The sequence below is a fragment of the Apostichopus japonicus genome, chromosome 16 (genome assembly GCF_037975245.1).
Source record: "Apostichopus japonicus isolate 1M-3 chromosome 16, ASM3797524v1, whole genome shotgun sequence".
Taxonomy (NCBI): domain Eukaryota; kingdom Metazoa; phylum Echinodermata; class Holothuroidea; order Aspidochirotida; family Stichopodidae; genus Apostichopus; species Apostichopus japonicus.
In genome coordinates, this window is record NC_092576.1 from 33,938,074 (window position 1) to 33,950,888 (window position 12,815).

Consider the following 12,815-nt stretch of genomic DNA (forward strand, 5'->3'; position numbering starts at 1 on the left):
CGTAATATGTGTATCCTGTACTCTGCAATAGGGTACAGCCACACAATGCACAGTGTTCACCTACAACACCACAGCCGAGATTCGCTTTCAAAACGTCATATTATATCGAACTTAATATTATTTCAAAGAAAATGACCGTAGAATATGCATCATTAAATGTTGAAGCAAGTAATTACCAATTAACTTATCTAATGCAATCCCAATTATAGAAACACTGAATAAGACCCCCTCTGATGAATGGAATAGTTCAACCAACTTGTCCGCACAGAGCCACAGGATTTTCGGTCCAGGTGATGAGTCATACGCGTTGGTCAGTAAGAGGGCTATTTTGAAGGATGTTTAGTGTGCATTTTAGAAAGAAAGGAATTGATATGTCTGAATGATTCTGCTAACTTTCCAGAAATAATAAATCCCAAGAAAAACAATCCGAAAGTTGTAAAAGCTTGGACGGACACATGATGTGCATCTCAACAGTGACTGGTTCAATATACTCTAATGTTGAACAGAAAGAACATTTTCAAATTTATCACTGATGAATAATGTTGCGAGCAGTCGGGATTACTGCACGCTTCAGTTCTATTTAACCTTTTCATTTATCATATTTTAGCATTTAATTTCTGGTCACGCTCAGGAAACAATTACGACATTCCTTCACGGTCGATTTGTTTACTGTAAGAACTATTAACCGTTTTTTTCTCAGGAAAGCTTGATAGTCTGAAGTTATTATAGCGTGTGATTTTAGTATACTGCCAAAGAAGTAAGTTGTTGTTTTTGTATTGATATTTTATGTAGAAGTAACGGGAAATTTAGTATGTTTAGTTTGGTTTAATTGCACGTCTTTTTCGATCTAATGTAGTGCAGGGTTCACTTGCGCGAATTCAAATTATTCTGTTTATGTATGTATATGTATATGCATTGATTAGATGCATTGATTATGGGTTTTTTTTTAAAACTTTTATTTGTAATTCAAGCATATCTGTTTAGAAACAAAGTTTAAAGGCTATCATTAATTAGTTTTCTCTTATATTGTTTGATCCCAGATTGAATGAAACTCATTGACGTAAATAATAGATCAGATCATACAGTTTCAGGCAGTTGCTAAAACTCTGGGTATTCTCTAGTCTTCGCTGGTCCAAATATCACAAAGTGAGAATGAAAACAACTCTTTATCCTAATTTTAAGTTGATTTTCCTTGTCTGAACCTTCCTTACAGTATTGTATACATATGGGAAATGGACAGAACAATTTCTAAAGTATATCTATAATTTTGGGAACTGTAGTACCCTACCCTAGAAGGGGAAAGTTGAGAGTCAATAGTGCAAAGGAATAAATAATCTTGTTTGATAGGAACTTAAAGTACATGGGAGGGGGGTGTAGAATATCACTTCATAACATCCCTCTTGCCTTGAGAAAGTTTTGAACAAATTTCTCTTTAACTTGTGAAGTAGGTAAACATCAAAGTTACATCAAACAAATTTCATGATAAAAGGATCTTACATCATGAATATAAAAAGCATATGATAAAAAAGAATACAAGTGAAAGATTTTTGGTCAATGAGAGGTTTGATGTAAATGAAAGGAAAAGGGCTGTTCAACCCTTAAATTTTTAAAATGTATTTTACACTTAAACAATAGCATATTTATGCATTCTACTTTCAAGACTCATGTTCTGTGAAACACACTAAAAATATGTCACCATTTTCCATAGGTAAGGCTACACATGAATACCAATGGTGCTCTCGGAATATAAGTCCTAGAAAAGTATCTGCAAAACTAGGTACAGTATTCTACCAAAGCAGACATGAGAATCATTACCTTGAAATTCAAGATTACTTTGTCAGAAAGAACACTGATAACAGTATATTCATTTGCTGTCTCTGTAAAGTGAGCATTACTATACTTGACGCATCAAGTCTTTGCACATAATCCACTACACATAAATTATTAAATGCAAGTGTCATGGACCAAATCAAAGGTTAAAGTAAAAGCATATGTACATATCAACCTGCAGAAACCTACATTGCTAATGTAGAGCGAACATTGTAGTTACCCTTTCCCCCTTCCCTCTCCCACCTTACACAGTATATGGCATAGAACGGCATACAGCTGTTAGTAAATATTAACACTAACTCGAACCACATAAAACTACTCCAACTGTAAGTATCTATTCCAGTTCCTGTTACACTGTGCTGCACTGTGCCACACAGTATACAGTGCCATTCTTACACAGATTCACTTTTATCTTTTATCTGTAATCAATCCTAGGGCAATTTCTGTCTCTATTGCTCTTCTGCCCAGCACGTAGAACTTGTTAAGATGAAACCAGTACACTAATTTATATAGCTGTTTTAGTCACGGATGCTTTCACACAGAGGTAAAATAATTGTTATCTAAGATGTGGTTATTAGGATGCCAAATTTATGTCTATCGAGAGAGAAACAGAACTAAAGAGTCATCTGCTAAACCTGTTCTATAAAAAGTATTATGTTTATGGTCATGCATGTTGGAACAGGTGTTTACATTCATAGATATATGTGAGTTGGTGCATTGGGACATGTATTTCATGGTGAGATCTTCCCTCACTGCCATTGTTTAGAGTAGGTGCACATATTGCCATGTAAAAGATTTGATGAATTTACTGTAACTTTAATGACTAGAAGTCTTGGGATTGGTCAATATATTATGGCATTCATGGTATTGAATTGAATGCAACAGATGTATAGTGGTTTGATGTAGTGACCTGTAATTGGTATGGCCTGAGGCTGTTTTCTTTCTTGAATGTGTAATCATGGAGCTATAAACAGAGGTGTAATTACAGTGTTCCAATTACAACAAAAAAAATTGTACATGCACCTGTGCATGTAGGTTAAAAAAAAATTACCTGCACAAACAAATCATTACCTGCACCACAAGTGAAAAATACAAAAAGGGTGTTTTCAAAGTTACTCCTGGGTCTTGTTTATGTAGGCCATTTCGGGATATGATGAATACTGAATATTTTACTTGCATGCACATGCACACATAGCTTACATGTGTGCATGCACACGTGCGCACACACATGTAAGCTATTTAAGTAACATGCAGTCAAAAGTTACATGCATTAATTTTGGTGCTGTCAACCCCTTGTATTCACATGTCACCACTGGTTTGGCAGATTTGCTTGCAACTCTCCAATCTTTTCGAGCAATCACTAATATCCACTATAAATTTAACTTTAATCGCTGAGTAAATTGTTGGCCAAATCCACAAGTTGCAAATTTTATGCTACATCACACCAAAATAAATCTACACATGTTTTATAAAAGGTATATACTGACCTATCAATATGAAACATTTGAGAGATGCAAAAACTCATCTGCACATCTCAAAAAAAGTATTTCTTTCCTACAAAGTGAAACACATTTGCCAATGGTTGGTACTATTATGAAGAAAAGGCCTACAGTAGCTACAATATGAAACTCCTATATTTTTTCATTAAAGGCATACATGTAAATAACATTTTTGGTAATGTACATACACAGTAACTCATAGAAAATGACAGGCTAACCCTTTATTATAACCTATATACAAACTATGCCATTTAAACTGCTTCTGTACACATAATACACATGACTTTATCCACTATTTGGTTTTGGCAAAACATTCCTGAACAATCCATTACACAATAAATATCTTCTGCTTGTGAACAAATACTTCTGGCAGATATTGCATTACTGGGTGGAATATCATGATAGTCTTATATTATAAATTAATAAAGAATGGACCCGCCCCTTGCTGTAGCTGCAAATCTAAACATCCCATTTTGAGTTGAAAACCTTGATCAGTGCGTGCAACTGAATGAATTTCATAGCTCTCAAATCTGCTTGTTAAAAAATGTGACTAGTTTTCATTTGAATCACTCTAGTTGTCAATGGTTGAGGTTGAATATAACTCTAAAGGGGGTTCACAATTTCCCTTTCTAGTTTCTAATCTACCAACCTTTTTTTGATGCAAAAGAGGAACTTCAAGTACAGACCTGTACAGATGCAACAACTGGCATTTCTAGTGAATATTTCAAACCCATTGGGAAGCAATTCACAATGAAAATCAGACCAGTTGTGAAGCAATTCAACTAAAATTTTCAGAATATGCTTATTTGTGGTGAACCATGCATACAATAAATCTGGTAATTTTTAAAACAGGTTCCTGGGTAAATTACTGAACTTCCTGCATTGTCAAATTTAAAGGATTTTTTTAATGCATATTTCGTAGAAAGTTATTGATATAGCCTATCCCTGGGTTTCTGTAATTTTCGTGGAGCTGGTTGTTTACAGACACTGCAAAGAGCCCAGGGTAAATATTGGATCAGGTTTTGAGGCTTTGCGCATGTGTAATTTAAACTCAGAAGTTCAAACAGGCTTACGATGCACATACAAATAGTGAATAGTGAACTGTGGAATTTAGCAAGAAAAAAATAAACCTATGGAGTTGGCAACAGGGAAGTACAAATGTAAGGGCTAATGAATGGGGGACTGGGCGGTGAAAATTGATTGAAGGGGCAGACAGGCGAACAGAGGTAAAACAGTGAAGGTAGTAAGGTACAGTACTTGACCAGCTGCCCTATAGTGTAGAATATATCTGCACAGTATGGGATTGGGAAGTGATACGATAGCAACTAGGGCCTAGTAAAAATAAATGCAATTGTTGTTCGATCGGGACCTAATTTTTTAGTAACATTACTGGGTTAGGATACACTTACCCTACAATATTATTACAACACTTGCTTAAAATAATACTTTATGGCACGGTTATGCTTTGATCTCATTGGGGAGAGTAAAAAAAATGGAGACAGCATGGTTTCACTCACCCGTTAAATTGCCAATTGCACATCAAAAAGTTACACAAATATTAAAAACCACTGGTAAAAAAATAAACATCAGCTCTGGTCTGGTCTCTGATCCTCAGGGTTGTCATCTCTGGGAGTGGAAATATTCCTATGATTGTCTTTGCAAATCTAACTTCAAGCCTCAGGTGGCAGCTAAAGGTATGTCTTGAACTAAGTTAAGCCATCTTGATGCCAAGATCAAACTTTTGTCTTCAGTATGTTGTCTTCAGTATGACGCCTTATCAAAGCGATGAGCCAAACATTTGATCCGGGTGATCCTCCTTTCGCTAGACCGAGCCCAGAAGTAGCCTAACGTCAGGCGATGCGTGCATGGTTGGGTCTATACCTCCAGAAAGTAAAAATTAGTGCCTATGTGGATGTTTCAGTGCTTTGAAAGTAGTTCCGCTGTTTTAAATCCGCTCTTGCACCATGAAATGTTTATTGCAAAAGCATTATAATTATATGATATTTTTCTAACCAATGCAACTTAGATGTCGTGTAAAGAGAAGTTTGGGGCCATTAAAAAAGGCTTTTCACTAATGTACTAACAAAGTTGATAAATGGGGATTTTCAGTCCAGTTTATTGATGACTTTATTGTTGAGTCTAAATTTGTCTCAAATACAACAGCACTGGTGTGTATGTTAGTTGAGCTTTTTGAATTATTCACAGTATTTGACGAACAGTGTTGTGAATGGTAATAATATATGCTTAAAACATGTTGTATTGCAGTAAATGTATACATGTTGGTCAGGGGTAGTAGATATGTGCATTGTGCAGCTGCTCCCTTTAATGTGGGGCTTAATGTAAAATTTCAATTTAATTTGGCATGATCCTATGCAAATGATCTGCATAATATCTGGTATGAAGCTATACTTTAACAAGAATTAATATAGTACATGGCAAAATCTTATATTAGTGGTGCCACCAATTTAAAATCAGTCAGATAGCATATGTACTACATGTGTGCTTATAAACATGATAATACTGTACATGAAGGGCACTATGTTAGCATCAGACTCAAATTTATGTTGCTCTTGAATCGCAAATGAGCCCTATCGTTAGGTCTTCCAATAGTTTATCTTTCCAATATTTTGCAAGCATGATATATTACATAGATTACTTGGTACAAACTAGTAGTTGATAGTGTTAGGTAGGACAACACATTATGTCATTAGTTATTTAACTGTTGTTGCACAAAATCATTTTAAATCAGCTACAGGTACAAAAAATAATTGAAAATGGGTCATTCATGTAGGTTTATGTCATATTGCATGGGTACAAACTATACCGTAAACCTGGAGGTACAATAGATGATTCAAGAATGTCTCCAAATTATTAGGTTGACAGGGCTTTTACTTGTGAATGCCTAAATGTCAATTACATGTTGTAATCAACGCTCATATTATTGTGAGTACTATGATGGCCAGAAAATGATATTAACTTGACCAACTGTAAGTTCTGCATATTTTGTGGTTACAGGTTATGGAGTATTGCACATAGGAAGTTCATCATAGGGGAGTTCCTAGTAGAATATTGTGGAGAGCTAATTTCCCACAAGGAAGCTCTGAAGAGGGAAAAGGTGTACCATGAGGAAAAAGGATGGGGTAGAGTAACTGAGGCCATAGACCCGATTTTGTAATACTGTATTTTAGGATTGATACCATTGAGTATGGCATGATAAAAGTGAAGTGCTTATTATAATGAACTCAACCCCTAAGGCTTTTCCAACCAGTTTCAACTACTGTTTGTCCCTCTCCTTCTTCATAGCTTTTCAATGCAGTCCTGCTTTTCATCTAATTCCATTATCATAGTTACCTGCTCTACCCTCTATTACTGTTTTCACCCATCATATTTACTCAACTGTCTTGAAGGAACTTGAGCAAGTAGCATGCGTTATTCTGACTATCTTGTCAATATATTGTTTTATATAATGCTCTATACTAGCTCTGTCTTCTGCTTTGAATTTTAGCTGTAACAAGTAATGAGGAGAGTGATGGAGGTGAAGATCATGTCCCTGTTTGCAACGTCACAACACTTCAAAGGGTCAACAAGGTATGGACTGCAATCTCTGCCATTTGCATTGAAACCACAATTAATAGTACACATATACAGGAGAGAAGTAGATGAATGTGTCTAACACCTTGTAACTTGCTTATTCTTATTTCACACATATAGTAATTGTTAGAGCAACTATATTTTTGAAGTGCTTCTTTCATTTTTTCATTTCATTTATATTGTTTTATATAACATAAGTATGATATAACAACATAGGAGATATGAACCAAAACCTGTGAAAGGAAGTGTACTAAAAACCCGACGGGGCTTGTTGAGTAGTGACACTCCCTGACAAAATACAGAACTTTACAACTTTACAACTTATCAGAGGTATAAGCATGTAGTTTTATCCACCGACAACACCTAATGGGCAATTAGCATTGTTTTTTTTTTATTAGGACTTTCACTTCCAGCCTGCTTTACTTGTGCTCTGAAACTTCTATTTTTTGTTTAGACCTGTGTGAGGCTGTATGCGTGGTGGGATTCTGTGTTAAGGGGGAAAACTGAACATAGGTTTTGATCTCATCTGTCAAAAGGAAACAAACAAATTGTTTGAGCTGTTGCATGGTGGTTTAGAGAGCTGTTTATCGATGGTACTTGTACCTGTGGTACAGTAGGTCCGTCTCAGTGTGGGCCTGTGAGATTTGTACAATAACTTTTGAGAGCTATATTCCTGCAGCAATGAGTGTTTGTTGATTTGTACAATGAACAAACCTATTCAAGACAGATTCATGCGCATGGTGTGAATAGTCAACTGGAGGCAGTCCGTCCTTTTTTTTGGACATGTGAGAATAGGTTAAGTACAAAGGAGATTCTTCCATATTCATGCAGCAACCTAGTATACATTGAATAGCTGTTAGCTTCATATCAAGTACACTACACACTTAAAAAGTTATTGATAATTGATTTGGAAAATTTGGACTTGTCCCAGTGGAACATTACACAGACCAGAGATGTGTGAGCAAGGGCCACAATAGATTTGATAAAACCAAAAAGATGCACTTGCAGAAAAATCTTAGAGTGTAAAATTTCTTTTTGTATTTCTTAACGGGAAGCACAATTTTACAGGTATGAAAGAATATTATTAAAATAAGAGCATTTCAGATCTATATTTATTATATACTGTACTTTAGGCTGTCACTTGTCTGGAGCATTTTGCATGTGTATGTCTACATGCATCTATTACTGTGTACATGATACATACTGTAATGCTTTGTTGAATTTGTATGAGCAATTGTACCATCATTATTCATTAAATTGGACCAGTGGAATCAATTGCCTTTACTTTTGACTTAAGCCAACATTCCACCATGAAGCTCCAATGTGAATTATCCACATTTTTAATATTCTTTTCATTAAAATATTTCAACTTGTGACATGATCATTGCATTTGGAATGTCTTTATTCATTTGGAAATTAATTGAATGAAGAATGTTATGTTATGGATATGGCTAACCCATGTTGGAAAAAATTGGGGGAGAGGTTGAGACAAATCAAGGTAGTATGGGTGCTATTATAATTACACCATATATTCCACTCAATTGTTACAGCAAATTGAATGCATTGTTAAGGAAAGTAAGATTTACCTGTTTACACCTATGTGCAACAGCTGGTCTTGACATGGCATATCAATTGATAAACAATCACATGACAAAGTTCTGCTGTATTGGGCATATTTGCTAAATATTGGAATGAAAACATAAACTTGATATTGATCATAAATATATGAGCAAATAACATGCATTTCTGACTATCTTGCCAGTATATTGTTTTATATAATGCTGTAAACCAGCTCTGTCTTCTGCTTTGAATTTTAGCTGTAACAACTAATGAGGAGAGTGATGGAGATGAAGATCATATCCCTGTTTGCAACCGTCGCAACACTTCAAAGGGTCAAAAAGGTATGGACTGCAATCTCTACCATTTGCATTAAAGCAAAAATTTATACTACAATATATGTATATATATAGGAGGGATAGAAGTATTTATGTTAATTCCTTTTATGTTTACTCAATTATTTTTAGATCACATATCATTTCATCACATGCAAAGTATATTTTAGCAGTGCTGCTCATTAGGTTTTGGTCTTCCACTGCTAACAACTGATAGGCAATGACTGGTGGTTGTTTGTTGTATGGACATTCAATCCCAATCTGGTGCTCTGAAATTGTTATTTTGAAACACTGTGAACATAGTTTACCATCATATGGTTCTCTACACATAGTGATATAAGGATAAAGATTTGGCCAAATCTCACTGGTTACCAGACTACCAGTTGTACTTCATTCTTACCCACCGATGCCAAAATTATTGTTTGTTTGGGCATCTTGACCAATCAACCCCAAAGTGGTTGTGGTACAACAGTACCAGGGATGGTTTGTCAAGAGGAATTTTCCTACACATTCAATTCTAGCAAATAGATATTACTCTAGACTCCACCCCAGCTCTTATTGTGGTCTGCTTAAGATCACTTAAATATGGGTCCGTGTCTGTTCAGTGTCTCTCTTTGTGGGGACAGATGAAGCACTTGTGCATTGTGATATCATATAATATCAAAGCTGAATGCTTTTGCATGAATTTGGGCAATTATAGTAAGCATGACATTTTAGTTATAGAAAGTGCTTCCATGTGTAGAGATGCCTGTTCATGGAAGTGCAGGAGAGTATAGATTGTATCAAGGGTCACTTGTACGTCAGTTCAAAATAGTTTGTGTTTTTTGTAAGTTTTCACTGTGATTTACTAGTACTGAGTACCTTCTACTATTTGATGTGATATGATATTATTTCTTACAGTAAGGAAGTATACAATATGGGAAAAGAGCCATGAGAAGAAAATACATCACAGGAACCTCAAAGACAATGCAAGGTAGAAAAATCTGCTTAAATCACAGGAAGTCTTATCAAACCTTCAATCAATTGTGGATCCATGTTTGACTTTAGTATTAGTTAATTATTTATATATTTATTTATTTATTTGTTTACCACAAAAGTACAAAGTGGAGGGAAGTCTTCCATAAAGCTTAAAAGCATAACAATATGGAAGACAATATGGCACATAAAATGGCACATAAAATGTCAGTAACTGGAACCTCAAATAATAGAATGGACCATTTACTTTTAATCATTCATTCCAGCATTCCACTTACTAAAACCATGAGTTTCAATTTGTAATCATGTATATTAGGCATATTAGTCACAAGCTAGACAGTAAAAAGTTCAATAACAAGAACTTTGTTGACAACTGTGTCTGCTATATATGTATACCATCCTATCATAATTATGGTTAGCCAGGCACAATACTGTTGACTACTGCATGTATCTGTATCTTAGAGTAAGCTAGTTTTCAGAAGCAACAATATTCCATGTGGGGTTCAGTGACATCACTGTATAGTTCATATTGTTAATAATCTGTCAAAATTCACAGAACAGGTCAGTGTTTCACATTTTTTTTTGGGGGGGGGGTGGATATACATAGTAAGAGCCTTTGCCAACATAGGCTAACATAGGATAACATATGTAAAAATTAAGTATAGTGTGGAAAACCACTTGAATTAAACTTCTAAATATTCATGTGAATAATGATATACAATTGATCATATGGGAAAGGACATTATGTCATCAATTATTCATGAGTTGTGCAGTGTTTTTACTAGGATGTTAGAAATGGGGGATTGCCTCAGTCAGTTTTTTTAATTTGTCGGCTGGGGTAGGGGGTGATTTTCCCATTTTTTTTTATTTGTATATTAAGAAGTCGCTAATACTTTGCTGATGTTTCTTTTTGCACCTAGATCAAAAAAAGATTAATGACTTCCTAAAGACACAGGGCGAAGATGTCCCATACAACTGGTTTATTGTGAAACAAAAATTATAAATGAATCTGGCAAATGCCAGAAGCTGGCAGAGAAAAGAATGTTAAGTATGTTGGCAGATTAATTTAATCTTGTGTGTTGATCCTGTAAAATATTACAAAGATTTAAAGTTATAGTCTCAGAAAAACAACCAATTAGTGAGAGAAGAAATTAATGAGATGATCTTCCTATTTTTTTTTTGGAAAACTGGAGAAGTATGTCATATTATCGACACCAATTCAAAATTACCAACCACTAACACAAAGTAATTAGGGTGAAACTGAACCACTGTATTCATGTACATGATTTGTTTTTTTTTCAAATTGATAATCGTTATTCATGTTCTTTGTAGTTTTGGAAAACTATTAAGCAATTTGGTTCAGCCATGATTGAACAGGTCTCCTATTAAAACAGAATAGTAACACAAAATGATATTTGATTTGCTTAGGTTGTACATTTTCAATAGCATACAAATGGAATGTTGTTACAACTTCAAATTACAAATCAAGCAATCCCTGCATAGATCATGCTACCCCTGACTAGATGTCCCTTTTTGCAAATGAAAAAGAACTTACCTATACTACAAACTAGTATTCCAAATTAAGTGTATGTTAATTGAACCTGAAGCCCTGTAATACCATGTGATTGCAGAGAAAAGAGAGTTACTGTACCTGGGTAAGGAGTATTAAGCCATGTCACATCATTATAAATTCTTGTTCCAAATTAATAAAATGTCAATATCCTGCACTTTTCCATTTATGGGGGACAGCATCATCTCAATAATAATTTATGAACAGTTTGCACCAGAGAGAAATAAGCCAGATACAGCTAAATTGTAAACACAATGTCATATTTCATATTTGATCATATTAAGTTAATGATCCTTATTGCCTTTTATCTACAAAACTTCATTATTAGGGCATTGGAACTCCCTTTTATACCAATTTGCATTCAGGTTTATATTACAAATTTGATGAGTTGTATTGAATTTAAATAATGTTTTACTTCAATTTAAAAATGTATTGCATATTAAAACTGAATTGATGCTCTTTTTCTGTTTTTATAATTTCAAAACCTTTACTATACACTGAACAAAAAGCCCGAATTGGAATCTTCTACTAAAGCAGATAGATTTTCAAAGTAGTTTTTAATTGACTTCTCTTAAAATATGTGTTACAACTGCCAGTAGTTAATCTCATATGTACAGTATAGTATTTGCATTTGCATCTGATGTCAGTTAGACTGTTCTCGTACTTGGTGAGTAGATGGTTGAGTAGATGAACCCACATTGCATTTGGCGCTCATTTCAAAAAGAATAATGAGGTTATGGAAAGTACAATAATACTGCAACTGGAAGTTGATGTGTGAAGTTGTTGACTAGTGACTGGTTGATGTGTATTAAATTTGACATTACCCACAATACTGCATAGGGGCATGTACATGGTTGAGGGTAAGTAAGTAAAGGTAAAGTTATGCAGTTTAATTTAGAACCCAAGTTTTTAGCTGGTTGTCATTTCCACATAATTGCACTAGAAACCTGATGATAAAGTGCTACATTTAGCAGGTTTTAGTCTGTTATTGTGTTGACACCAAAACAGAGCCCATAATAATGCATTCCTAACTGATGTACTGCTAATGCTAAACACCTAGTTCTACAACACCTTTACAAATTATACATACAGAATATTGTTTTCACATGTTGTGAAGAGAGTTTATAAATATGCATTGGAAATCAATGAAATTCTTCAATGTCTGCATCTAATGAAAAAAATATGCATTATTCTCTGTGGTTCATATTGCATCTTCTTTCAATAACAGTAATGCCAGTATGAGCGTTGAACAAGTGGTGCTTGTAAACCAGCTGTAAGCTTACAGGTATTCTCCTGTGCAATCATGATCTGTTCCACTGCACATGATCATGCAACATAAATGGTACAACAAACACATGTGTTTAGGATGCTGATGTATGAACCAATAATTAGAAACTAAGCTAACACTTGACTGCATTTTGCCTTGAATTTCATGACATTATACCTTTAATATTAAAA

At 34.6% G+C, this 12,815-nt stretch overlaps 1 long non-coding RNA gene across 3 annotated transcripts; it reads left to right on the forward strand.

Moving 5' to 3' along the window:
- The first annotated feature begins 251 nt into the window (after window positions 1-251).
- LOC139983261 (uncharacterized) lies at window positions 252-12,544 on the forward strand. Of its 3 annotated transcripts, XR_011798581.1 has the most exons (6): window positions 252-757; window positions 4,945-5,023; window positions 6,835-6,917; window positions 8,738-8,821; window positions 9,713-9,785; window positions 10,708-12,544. It is a non-coding gene; the product is annotated as an uncharacterized lncRNA (long non-coding RNA). The 3 variants fall into 3 exon arrangements; XR_011798579.1 differs by lacking the exon at window positions 4,945-5,023 and having other exon boundaries at window positions 255-1,146; window positions 10,708-12,543; XR_011798580.1 differs by lacking the exon at window positions 4,945-5,023 and having other exon boundaries at window positions 257-757; window positions 10,708-12,543.
- Window positions 12,545-12,815: the final 271 nt, after the last annotated feature.